Source organism: Protopterus annectens, chromosome 3.part0 (genome assembly GCF_019279795.1).
Source record: "Protopterus annectens isolate FY-2018-M chromosome 3.part0, PAN1.0, whole genome shotgun sequence".
In the NCBI taxonomy this organism is placed as follows: Eukaryota; Metazoa; Chordata; order Ceratodontiformes; family Protopteridae; genus Protopterus; species Protopterus annectens.
Genome location: NC_056731.1, coordinates 1704811737 through 1704826421, shown reverse-complemented (window position 1 = coordinate 1704826421; position 14685 = coordinate 1704811737).

Here is a 14685-nt window from a genome sequence, read left to right as displayed (position 1 = left end):
ACCATTTGTATTAATATTAATTTCACTCAGTATAACTGGATACCCTTTTAAGAGCCTCATAGTCACTGACTGGTGGCAATGAATCTACTATATAGACTGGACAAAATTGGTAGAATGGGTAATCTGTGCCAGCATTTCCCAGGTGTGTGTGTATGTGTGTGTGTGTGTGTGTGTGTGTGTGTGTGTGTGTGTGTGTGTGTGTGTGTGTGTGCATGCGTGCGTGCGTGCGTGTGTGTGTGTGTGTGTGTGTGTGTGTGTGTGTGTGTGTGTGTGTGTAAATTAATCTTAAATAGTGTGTGTGTGTGTGTGTGTCAGCCACTTAGAGCAGGGCACAGAGCACTGGTTTCACAGTGCCATTGGGAAGCCTTACTGTTGACCTGGGGAGAGACTGATAGAGGCACCCAGACCCTGGGCTGAGTGTGTGCCCTGTGTGCTCTTGAAGGAAACTATGCTTGATGTAGAAAGGTCTATATCTGAAAATACTGAGTGTATCCATTTGTATTCGAAGTGAACATCCATCTCCAGAGTCAGTGATGAAGATTTGGGCTCCTTTATTACTTGGCCAGTGTGAGGACATCATGCATTAGTGAGCAGTGGTATGGATGTTGAACTTCTGTGGGCTGTAAGCATTTGTCACCAAAGGTGTGCATTCTTTCATCAGACACAAGGTAGACATTCAGAGTTTCATATCATAACAGTTTTATTCATTTATTTTATTGTTAGTTTAGTTTAGTAAGGGATAGCAGGCAAAGATATCAGGAGAAGATTATGGCAAGCTGACAAAGAATCAGTTGTCCAAGGTGTGTGAAGCCAAAGACAAGTGTATGACAACCTGACTAAAGAGGAAATGATTTCAGCCTTTTAGTCACAGCTCAGATCAGCATCCAAGAAGGCAACCAGTATGGTGAAGGGAAATTGCAGCCCTCATAAACAGGAGAGTTCACCCTTTCCTCCAAGGACTTAAAAATCCATCTGGAGTTAAACAGACTTGGACTGTAGGCTAAATGTATGAAATTAAAATCAACAGATACCCTGAGGCAGGCAAAGCAGATGCAGTTAGAATCAGCTAAGAGAATTCCATGTTTGGAGGCTGAAGACAATGAGAGGGTGTAGCATTTGGAGGCTGAACAACATGAGAAATAGTGTCACCATGAGATGGAGATGCTGACTCTTCACCAGGGTCATGGAGGTAATGAGGAAGGGAATAACTGAACCCCAGAAACCATAAAGATCAGTAATTCTTTTCCACTGTTTACAGAAGGTGATAACTTTGATAATTTTATTCATATATTTGAAAGGGAATATAAACAGTATAATGTTGACCAAGGCCTCTGGGTACTGTCCCTAATCTCCTTACTGCATGGCAAAGCTATAACTGCTGTTTCTAAATTGTCTGATCTTGATGTTTTTAAATGTATACATTGTGACAGCATATACTGGTAGATTGAGGTTAGTCTTAATCCACCTGACTTTGCAAAATATTCTGGATATTAACTTAGTTTATGGGTTAAGCCATAAAGATGTTATCCCACAGTTTTGAAGGAATCCAAAGACATAATGTCTATGCTGGAGAATTGTTTGCAGCTCCTGTAGGAAGAGTAAAATAATTTTATGGTTTTATGACTTCCATCAGCTGCACCACATCTCACCAATGCTCTTTATCTGTGTGTATTGTAGCACATAGGTGTTATACCTTGGTAACTTCTAATGATGGGAGTTAGTGTGGGAAACAGAGTCAGATGACCAGATGTGTGATGTCATTCTGTAAGCCAGACATAATATTTAGATATTAGTAGGTGATTGCTCTAAGCATTCTGTATTCTGTCTTGAATCTGACGACAAGGATCACTAACCCATATTATCTTGCCTTGATGTAGTCTGTAAGTAGGAAAAGTAATTCTTTCAGTCAGTCAGGAATAGATAGTGAGGTTAGCTAAATCCTGTTTTTGTATAACTGTGTGAAACTTTCTGTCTGTGTTATTTTTAATATTTCCTGTAACTAAAACTCTGGTGTTTACTGTAAATAGATAGTATTTTCATGTTCTTTCCTTATTTATTATTTATTATTAAATATATTTAAGCTTTTCATTGTGGTTGGTCCTATTTAGAAAATATTTAATCTTTGGAGTATTTGCACATACTTATTTGGTGATGTCTGTCCACTTCTGAAAGCCTTGCTGATTTTTCAACATTACCATTTGCATTAATATTAACTTCACTCAGTATAATTAGATACCCTTTTAAGAGCATCATAGTCACTGACTGGTGGCAATGAATCTACCTTATAGTCTGGACAAAGTTGGTAGAGTGGGTAATCTGTGCCAGCATTTCCCAGGTGTGTGTGTGTTTGTGTGTGTGTGTGTGTGTGTGTGTGTGTGTGTGTGTGTGTGTGTGTGTGTGTGTGTCTGTAAATTAAATTTCAAAGAGTGTGTGTGTGTCAGCTACTTGTGGAAGGGACACAAAGCTCTGGTTTCACAATGCCAGTGTGGAGCCTTATTGGCGACCTGAGGAGAGACAGACAGAGACACCCAGACCCAGGGCTGAGTGTGTGCTCTGTGTGCTCTTAATGGGAATTGTGCTTGATGCAAGAGAGGTCTGCATCTGTAAATACTAAGAGTATCCATTTGTTTTCCAAGTGAGTGTCCATCTCCAGTGTCAGTGGTGAGGATTCAGGCTCCTTGATTAGCTGCCCAGTGTGGGGACATCATGCATTGGTGAGCAGTGGTATGGATATTGAACATCTGCAACCTATAATTAGTTGTCAGTAAAGATGTGTATTTTATCAGCAGCCACAAGGTAGACAGTCAGAGATTCATATCACAACAGTTTCATTCATTTATTTTCTTGTTAGTTTAGTTTAGTAAGGGAGGTCAGGCAAAGATGTCAGCAGAGGATTATGGCAATTTGACAAAGCACCAGCTGGCCAAGATGTGTGAAGCCAAAGACAGGTGTATGGCAACCTGACTAAACAGGGAATGATTTCAGCCTTAGTCACAGCTCAGACTAGCATCCAGGAGGAAAACCAGTCTAGAGATAGGAATTTGCAGCCCTTAGAAACAGGACAGTTCACCTTTTTCTCAGAGGACTTTAAAATCTAGCTAGAGTTAAAGAAACTTGACCTGGGCCCCAAATGCATGAAATTAGAATCAGCAAACAGTGAGACAGGCAATATAGACAGAACTAGAATCAGTAGAGAGAATGCGGTGTTTGGAGACTGAAGAAATTGAGAAACAGTGTCAACATGAGATGGAGATGCTGACTCTTCACTAGGGTCATGGAGGTAATGGGGAAGGGAATAACTGAACCCCAGAAGCAATAAAGTTCCGTATATTTCTTCCAGAATTTACTGAGGGTGATTATTTTGATAGTTTTATTCATATATTTGAAAGGGTTTGTAAACCATATAATGTTGACTAAGGGCTCTGCATACTGTTCCTAACCCCCTTAGTGCATGGTAAAGCTGTAACTGCTGTTTCTAAATTGTCTGATATTGATAGTTTAAACTATGAAGAAGTCCAATGTTGTTTACTAGAATGTTTTAAGTTAACACCAGAAGCTTACAGAAAAAAAGTTTTGTGAGCACAGATGCAAGGCAGATTAAAGTATGTGTGATTATGTTACTGAGTTAAACATTTATTTTCATAGGTAGGTGAGTGGGTGTCAGGTCACCAGTTTTGAAAGGCTTACAGACATTTGGTCAGGGAACAAGTCCTTATCACTTTGCCTGAGGACATGAGAATCTGGTTGGCAGACCGAGCGTACAAATCTGCAGATGAGCTGGGGAAAATAATGGATCTCAGCTTAGCAAGCAAGGTATCACTACACAAGAAAAGGATACCCAGGGCTGCACATGGATATAAGGAAACCGATGTTGGGCACCCTAAACTGTCCCAACAGAGCCCACCAGTAATAGGGGGAGCCACTAGTTCAGGTACATGGGTAGGATCAAGGGGTGAATGTTTTAAATGAAACCAGTAGGGCCATGGAACATATAGATGTCCATGGAGGCAAGGTGGGGAACAAATGGTGAGAGAGCCATCATATGGGATTACCAATATGCCAGTGGTAAGTTGTCTGGAGACAACAGGGGTACCAAACTATGACAAGAGGTTATATCCTATCTTAGTGGATGTAAAACAAGCCACTGCTGAGAGAGACACAGCCTCTGACATAACCATTGTGAAGCCTGCAGTGGTGAAACAGGAACAGTATATGCTTGGACAATTCACTCCAGTCAGAACTTTAGGTGGGACCCCATTACAAATGCTTTTGGCCAGGGTTCACCTTGAATGGGAGGGTGGAAAAGGAAGCAAGCACATACGTATGTTTGAGAATATCCCTGCAGATGTCTTCATAGGAATGATTTTGATAATGCGGTACATTGTGTACATGCAGTTGCATGCAATCAGGCTTAGATACAGGCATGTGGGGCAGGTAGTCTGGGGGACAGCCAGAAACACCTCATACCTGAAGCCAGGGCTGGTGATCTTTGGCTACAGTGAGCCATCAAGCAAAATGCCAATTTATATTAGTAGAACCCAGGGTTGCAGGCATGTGATATGACAGTGCAGCACTGTAGTGGTGTCAGCAATCCCAGGGAAGGTGGGATCTCAAGACAGAGTATGGGGTAGTGTATTCCCAAATAGCATCATTCCTCTCAAGCAATGTTTCTCAAAGGGCACTTGAAAAACTAGTTTGAGTCTTTAAAGGGGGAGAAGTGAGTCGATAGGAGGTACTGACAGTCATCCCAGGAAAAATAGGGCAGTGGATTTGTGGCATGTGCCAGCACAGCTAGCTGGAATTTTGTAAATAATTCTCGGTCATTTATATAACAAATTGATTTGTACATATGGCTGTGCTGAAAATGTATTTGCGGGGTTTGCTTGTCTTAAAATGTATCAGCAGTGTGCCCTGCTGGAAGAAAACGAGATGTACATGCATTATTGCAACTGTTTAGATGTATACATTGTAACAGCATATATTGGTAGAGAAGACGTTAGTCTTAATCCACCTGACTTTGCAAAATATTCTGGAAATTATATTACTTTATGGGTTATGCCATAAAGATGTTATCCCAAAGTTTTGAAGGGAAGCAGACACACAATCCCCCGGATTCTCAAAAGCTTGCACGGGGTACAAGATCTATGCAGGAGCTCAGGCGGGCAATATGTCTGCCGTGCGATCCAGGAATGGCCTGCAGAGGCGTGCATGAGTGCTCCTGAACTAATCCTGTACTGACTAAGCCCTAGTATGCAAATCACCCCATTTTCAGGAGAAATCTATGCAACTTAGGTGATTTTGCAAGCCAGGAATCTTGCAACAGTCCGTGCAGGACTAGTGTTTTCTGCAAAAATGTACTCAGTAACCAGGTACATTTCTGCAAAATCCAAAACTGAGCTGTGACAGCCCCAAATAAAGGCTGCATATCATGTAGTAAGCATGCCAATGGCCAAGTATAAGGCCATTGGCATTGCAAACAAAAAAAAATACAAAAATCAACTTTTATTTTTTTTAGCCGATCTTGGCTGTTTAAGCATAGGGCAGCGGCACGCAAATGGTATCGGGGGAAAATAATAAAATAAACCTAAAATAAGCAGTCTAACTAAAATCACTATTCTGCCATGCAAGTCAATGGCAGACAGGAGACAACCTGGCCAGTGAGTAGTGGTTGCTAAGGGGGAGGCTCAGTGTGAGACATGTAACTATGCATTAGCAGGCAATCCTATGCAAATGAGGGAAAGGATAGTGAATCCCAGTTTTCCCCAGCATGTATGTCAGGTCCCAACACTATAAGAGTAAAAATAGCTTGGTGCAAGCCTAGGAGTTAGGTGACATCATGTGGGGGGTAACAGGCATGCTGTAAGTGAATTGAAGCCCTGTGGCTCGGGATTGCTTCTAGCTTAGCACAGCTAAGCTAGGGGGTGTGTCTAAATCTGCTTAGCACTCTGTACAAAGCCTAAGTGGGTGTGCATGCCATGCACTGGGTTTTACAGGAAGAAAAAGAGGTTAAACCAGGAAATAGCAACAGTGTGCACATTTGAGCACTCTGCATGGTGCACACATGGGCTTAAACAGGAAGGCAATGGGAAGGGAACACAGCAGTAGGAAGGTAATCAAGGAGAACTAGCTTAGCTGGCAAATGAAATGTATCAGAATCAGCCAATTACACAGATAGCAGACCAGCCCAGCCCAGAACACTACTATAAACTATGCAAACACCTTCCCCTCTGTTTTTTCCCACACTCTACACCACCGGTGTAAACAAGGAGGGAACTTTTAACACTCAGTACAGCAAAATGATAGGGCCTGCAATAGCTATCATACAACAACTTGTGGAAGAGGCTGAGGGTGGTGAGAATATGAATGCTGTCAACCAACCCACAGTGAGGAGATGAAGAAGAGTGTGCAGACCCAGGGTAACCTACCAGGGGCTACATGAGCTGGAGATAGTGGAGTGCAATAGGGTGGATAAGCACCTCCTACAGCACATTGTTGAGCTGTGCTGGCCACGCCTGACATACAGAACTAACAGAGGGGAACCCATCCCAGTGGATACCAACATATGTGTAGGCTTAAGAATACTGGCTACAGGTACCTTCCAAAGGCCAACTGGGGATATGGTGGGGATTTCACAGGCATCGGCATCCAGGGTACTCCACTAGTTCCTGGATGCCATGTCAGCACACGTCTGTGAGCACGTATATTTCCACAACACCCATGAGGCATTGGCCAGCAATATGCAACAGTTCCACCAAATAGCCAAACACCCTGAGGTAGTGGGTGCTATAGACTGCACGCACATATGCATCAAAGCACCACCCGGTGAGCAGGGAAGGGTCTACATCATCCACAAGAGCTTCACCTCCATCAGCTGGCAGGTTGTGTGCAATGCCCAGGGCATAATAATAAATGTGTGTGCTGGCTGCCCTGGAAGCTATCACGATTCACACATCTGGCATCTGACACAGCTGTACCAGAGACTTGCCAATGGGGACATCCCTCACAGTCACCTAGTGGGGGATGCTGGATACACACTGGAGCCGTGGCTGATGACACCCATCAGAAATGCACACACACCCGAACAAGAACTCCATAATGAGGCACACGCACAGACCAGAATTATAGTAGAGCGTGTGTTTGGGATGCTCAAGTCAGAGTTCTGGTGCCTGGATACATCAGGTGGAGCCTTGCAGAACTCACCACCTACATGTACCCAAATTGTCCTTGTATGTGCCATGGGGCAGGGCCACACAGCCCCCTACCATTGCCAAGGCCTGCACAGGCACAGAGTGGCTCAGAGGAGGAACAACCTGAGCCTGCCCAGTAGGCAGAAGGAGGCATGCCCAGTATGCCCTGGCCTTAGCAAAGAGGCAACCCATAGCACATACACTGACACAGGAGAGATCCAGAGAATAACACCTCTCTCTGACTCTCACATACAGTAAAATGGATGCCAAACATTACACTACCTGTGTCTTACCATGTGTAGGGAGTGCACTATGTGTATCTGACATAGGCAGTCCTGCAGCACCACCCTCGATGCAGGGACACCCACAAGGTAAGTGACTCACACATACCAGGTCAGGGTGGGTCACATACCCAACAACAGTCACAGCCAGCAGGACAGTTATAGACAAACACAAACAAAGGCGGTGATATGGCCTCTGAATGAGGCCTGTGGGTAACCTACCCCCCAGGCCTACACAGACTACTGCAGGTCAGGCAGTGGCATGTCAGTTCTGAAGGGTAGGAAGTCAGAAATGAATATGTAGGTAATTAAAAGTTAAGATCTGTAGTACACTGGTATGCCTCTAGTTAGCACAATAGGTAAGACAGCAGACTGAAATGGAGTATCCGACATACCAGTACAGACCTAGCAAATGTATACAAGTGTCAGGTGTGCCCCCCCATCCTATGTAGAAATGTAGTCACAGTCAGGTGTGCCCCTCCAATCCTGTGTAGAAATGTAGAAATAGTCAGGTGTGCCCCCCATCCTACGTAGAAACATAGTAGCAGTCAGGTGTGCCCCCCCCCACAATCCTGTGTAGAAATGTAGACATAGTCAGGTTTGCCCCCCCATCCTACGTAGAAATGTAGTAACAGTCAGGTGTGCCCCCCAATCCTGTGTAAAAATATTGAAATAGTCAGGTGTGACCCCCCCATCCTACGTAGAAATATAGTAACAGTCAGGAGAGCCCCCCCCAAAATCATGTGTAGATATGTAGAAATAGTCAAGTGTGCCCCCCCATCCTACATAAAAATGCAGAAATGTAGAAATGCAGAAATGTAGTAACAGTCCATGCCAAATGATCGACAGATGCCCTGCAGAGACAGCATGCTACCTGTAGGTGTACAACACAAAGGTCAGCACTGCAGTACAAATGACCTGGACTTGATCTACACATTCAATACAGACGGCCATACTGGGCATGCCCACACACTTAGAGAAATGAAGGCAATGTCAGTCAACAACATACTGAAAGGTCATACTGGGCATGTTCACACACTTAAACACATGAAGGCCATGTCTGCAAACACCAGTGGACCAGACATATCTGGCAGCCGCAGATGTTAGTGCAGACACTCCTCAGTATGCACCACTCATGCATTGCACTCACAGTGGATAGGAATACAGGCATATATGTAAGGACAACAGACTATAATAAGCCAAAGGTAGACATACATAGATGTGTGGAAGAGGGTGACTATGACAAGGAGCCATCCAGGCCTGTCCCACCCAGCACACAGGCAAAGGGCCACAACCACATGAGGGTCAGATGTCACTCACTGCAGATACTAGCCACCAGTATCTGTTAGCATTACAGAGTATGTGGTGCACGTGCCAGCTATGCAACATGACTGTTCAAGGAAGTAGTCATCTAGCAGCTGTATACATGTACCTGTAAAATATGACCCAGGTTGGGCCTGCATGTGGTGTGTCAACCCCTAGATGAATGGGTTATGGCCTATGCACACACACTGCCCTTCCCATAGCCCCACTATGACAAGCCTGCTAAGGTCATCCACTGTGAAATACACCTTTTGGAGAGTTGCATCCTAGAAATCTCAGTGGTGCATCCCATAACTGTGTACTGCTGCAGTATGATAAATTAGTTAGGTAGGTGTTCTAACCCCAGCCTAGGCAACTGTGTGTGTGTCTGTGTAGAGAGTAATGTTTTCTATAGTAGTCACACTCCCTACAATTGAAGTGCTCTACTTTGGTAAGGCCACTGATGTCATCCACCTAGAAATACATCCCTGGGAAGGTTATATCCCAGTAATCTTCATAAAGCGTGCCATAACTGTGTACTGCTGTAGTGTGATAAAATAGTTAGGTAGGAGTTTTAACCCCAGGCTTGGCAACTGTTTGTGTGTGTGTGTCTGTCAGACTCTGTGTAGAAGGCAATGCTTTTTAGGGTAGGCACATCCCCTGCAATTGAAATGCTCTACTTTGGTAAGGCCACTGATGTCATCCACCTACAAATACATCCCTGGGAAGCCTGTATATCAGTAATCTCCGTAGCACATGCTGTAACTGTATACTGCTGTAATATAGTAAACTAGTTAGGTAGGAGCTCTAACCCCAGCCTTGGCAATTGTGTTTGTCTGTGTAGATGGCAATGCTTATTCAGGTAGGCATACCCCCTACACATTAAATGCTCTACTTTACTAAGGCTGCTGATGTCATCCACCTCGAAATGCATCTCTGGGAAGGGTATAATCCAGTATCTCCATAGCGTGTGCCTTAACTGTATACTGCTGTAGTGTGATAAACTAGTTAAGTAGGAGTTTTAACCCCAGCCTTGGCAACTGTGTGTGTGTCTGTCTGTGTAGAAAGCAATGCTTTTTAGGGTAGTCACACCCTCTACAATTTAAATGCTCTACATTGGTAAGCCTGCTGATGTCATCCACCTAGAAATACACCTCTGGGAAGGTTGTAGCCCAGTAATCTCTATAGTGCGTCCTGTAACTGCATACTGCTCTAGTGTGATAAATAGTTAGGTAGGTGTTCTAATCCCAGACATGGCAAGTTTGTGTGTGTGTCTGACTATGTCTGTGTATGGAGCAATGCTTTGTAGGGTAGTCACACTCCCTACAAGTCAACTGCTCAATGTTGGCAAGGCTGCTGATGTCATCCACCCAGAAATACATCTCTGGGAAGGTTGTAGCCCAGTAATCTCCATAGTGCTTGCCATAACTGTGTACTGCTGTAGTGTAATTTAGAACTTTAGTAGGGTTCTATTCCCACCCATGGCAGTTCTGGATATTTTGTGTGTGTTTCAATGTCTGTGTAGAGAGAAATGCATTAGAGGCTAGCCACACTCAGTACATTTCAGACAACCTACTTTGCCAATCCTGTTGATATCATTCATTGTGAAAAACACCTTTGGGAAAGGAGTTATCCAGTAATTCCCATGGTGCGTCCTATAACAACTCCATGCTGTAGTGTGATGTAGAACTCTGTTAGGGGTTCTATACCCACTCAAGTCAGCTGTAGATGTTTTGTGCATGTTCCAATGTCTGTGTAGGGAGCAATGCATTTTAGAACTAGTCACACTCAGTACATGTCAAATGCCCTGCTTTGGCAATCCTGATGATGTCAGCCAATGTGATATACACCTTTGGGAAAGGAGTTCTCCCGTATTCCCTGTGGTGCATCCTATAACAGCTCCATGCTGTAGTATGATATAGACCTCTGTTAGGGGTTCCATACACACACAAGTTGGTTGTGAATGCTTTGTGTGTGTTCCAATGTCTGCGTAGGGAGCAATGCATTTTAGGCTGGTCACACTCAGTACATTTCAAATGCCCTACCTTGGCAATCCTGTTGATGTCAGCCAATGTGATATACACCTTTGGGGAAGGAGTTCTCCGGTAATCCCAGTGGTGTGTCCTATAACAGCTCCATATAGGAGTGTGATATAGGGGTTCTATACCCACACATGTCAGTTGTGGATGTTTTGTGTGTGTGTGTTCCAATGTCTGTGTAGGGAGCAATGCATTTTAGGCTAGTCACACTCAGTACATGTCAAATGCTCTACTTTGGCTATCCTGTTGATATCAGCCAACGTGATATACACCTTTGGGGAAGGAGTACTCCAGTAATCTCCATGGCATGTACTGTAACTGCGTAGTGTTGTAGTGTAGTTAGGTAGGGGTTCTACTCCCAGATGTGACAGGTGTGTGTGTGTTTGTAACTCGTATCCAGTGTGGAGGTGGGTGTGCATGTGTGACACTTGGGCCTAATGTGGACCGTGTTTTGCAAAATTCTTATATGGTGGCCCTAGTATATATTACAATGTCCACTGTACAGGGATAACAGATGTGAAATAGCCGAGAGGCTGGGGTGCAAATCCATACCCATACATGTGTTATCAAGGCCCGACAATCACAGTTAGTAACCCCAGTATTACCCAGAGCACACTCACAACCCATGTCTCATACACACACACACATACACACATACACACTCACACACACACACACACACACACACACACACACACACACACACACACACACACACACACACACACACACAAACACATGCAGAGGCAACAGCCAATATGTGTGTAGTACACTGCATATTGGCAACTAATAGTAACTATGAAGTGAATGCAGTGGCCTACAGAGGGCATGGCACCTGTCTATCTCTCCAATAGGCACATACATGCAGACAGTGCACCTTCCCCATGTTCTCCACTGGACACCTGCAACACCTGTTGTGCCATCACATGTGACCCACAAAGGGTATACCATGCCTAAAAACATGCCCTGTATGGGCAGATGACACTGACACCAAGGAATATCATTAGCATGCTATCAATGTAGGTGCAGGGGTAACCTGCTGTCCATTACCATTTACTGCCACAGGTGGCCAAGACTGTCACATCTAATGATAATCTGTGCACACAGCATGAGCCCGACACTCCAGGTACAGTTCGACATGTCATTGTGCATGCATGTGGGAGGTGTGCACATTCCAGACACTGTCCATGCCATACACAATGGAACACATACATGGCAAGCGATGCACAGCATTGGCCACATGCAATAGTCACACAGCTGCCTGGATGGTGGATACAATATCCACCTGTGTGGGCAAATGCAGAAACCGCAGCCCTGAGCCACAATGCAGACCATTGTCATGTGGCCTGATTCCAAGGTATACCCATCACCTAGCCTTGTATAGCTGTCTGGCACAGCCGACCACCACATACCCACTCATAAATGCACCCATGCATGTCAGTACTGGCACCCTGTGTGTTTGTGTGTTGTTTGTATGATGTGAATGATCACATCCACACCCACTACAATCCCCAGTGGCATACTGAAGCATGTTGTCTGATTCTAGACACCTCCCCATACCTTTTTCCCATATAACCTCCATATGACCCGTGTGGTTCATGTGATACCTGAGCAGTAATGTGTACTTATGGTGAATGCCAACAGTGTGTGTATGTATCTTGGCCTGTGTACAGACTGTGGTAGATTTCATCGTCCTAGGTCCAGTCCTGTCTGATGTTACATGCTGCTCCACTGTATGTTACCATATTGGCTTATATGTTTGTAGGGCCATACACACACATGTCCCATACCACAGACAGGCATCAGACCACACTGTGTAGTGGCCCAGTATATGTAGGGTTAGTGTGTGAGTGGCACATATGAGGATGGCGTTGAACAGTTAGTCCATATACTGTAATATTATGCTAGCTTACCATATGTGGCTGTGGCAGTGTTCACATTGGTTGTGCTTATGCACTTTCACACAGGTGTATCTTAACCTGTGCTGTGACATGCCTGTAGAGCCTGCCATATATGCAGGTACAAGTGCGTTCCCCCATAGGAGATGTAGGCCAGTGTTGACCCAGTCTGCCTGTAGCCTGCACAGTGCTTTGTTACATGCCTAGCATCTTAGTGTACTTACCAGCGAAATGTCATGTCCAGATACTTTCCAGATGTACTGCTACTGGGCCTCTCTTAACAGTCATGTATGTCAGACAGAGCGGTGGGATGCTGTACAGATGTATGTCAATATCTAGTGGGTAGTATGTGGCCATGGCACCTCTGTACCAGCAGTTATTATGTGTCAGGACAGACAGAGGTGTGTGAATGCATAACCTATGTGGGTGAATGTAGACCAGTCATTATGTGTTATACCCATCTACATGGCTGTTAACATCCATATTGTCAGGCTTGGTCCACATGTTCTGCTCTAAGTGGTTCTGTGTATACATCTGGACTGTACAGAGTGTGTCAAAATGTCCACATCTATTGGCCAATATCTCTGCTGTAGTCCACAGGAGCATTATGTGCATGCAGCGGTACTGTACTATGATGTCCTTAGGATGTTTGTCAGTAGCCAATGGCGCACATGTGAAAAGCAGATGTGACCTCCAACACACACCATGTCTGTGAACATGATCCCTATTACAGTAGCAATAGCCTGCTAATATACCTGCTATACATGCCTGATATCCCCTTGCACTACGAAGGTGGGACTATAGGGGCTGAGGTAGGGCTACATCCCATGTTCAGGACATATGGCGAATATATATGTACATATGTTCTAGCGTATAATAACACAGTGTTCAGCAGTATAAATGTCCCCAAGTTGTCGTTAAAATGCAGCTAATAATCCAAGTAAAGAACCAGGAGACAACCAAGGCTCACTTCTCGATATCACTCTTGTCAATGTCCAAGAATATATCCAAAAAATATATACTCGTACTGCAGAAAAATACTTAAAATCAGCGTTTTTAATGTAGAGCGTGTACACAACAGTAAGCGCTTTCACCGTAGCTTCCTCAGACTGTTAAAATTCAAACTTGCATTCATTTACTTTTATAAATACTAATTAATGACATGTTATAACCAATTAGCCATTCTTGACTTTTTAAAAATATACGATACATACAAATAATGATTAATTATATAAATCAATTACTTATACTATCAAAAGTAATAGTTAAAGCATTCAATATCGCATTATATCGGCAGACATAACTTTAACTAATATAATGAAATATATCGTATAAACACACTTATAGTAAGACAAATATGTCTAATATAGAAAATATAAGTATATATGTAGTACTAGTAAGTATTACACTTACTCTTCTAACTACGTGCATGTACTATCCGGATGTAAGCCAGATAACCTAAACTTCCGAGCAATGTTTAAAATCCTCGGTTTACTTATATACTTAACACAATATATATTTAATCTACCATGACTTACTAATCTGCTGAATACATCACTTCTAATGCATGAAATACATATCTATAGTGATCATTATTAATAATGTATATAGATTACACATTAATTTTAAGTCATTAAAAGATTTTTTAAAAATACTAATAAGCACTAATTTTTCAAAGACATTCAGATATTCATATTACGCAAATATATATATTAATGATTGGTATGCTCAAGTATTACATACTAAATATAAAACATTTACATCACTTAAAATTTCATGAAGAAAACCTAACTAAAAGCATTATAATATGTCAAAATTGAATTACTAATGCATATTTGAAACTTCATATCAATTTCATTAACAAAATATATGAACAATAATACATATTTATGCATAGCATAAATTCTAGCAGTACTAAAAGCCCTAATATGTCAAAATTGAATTACTAATGCATATTTGAAACTTCATATCAATTTCA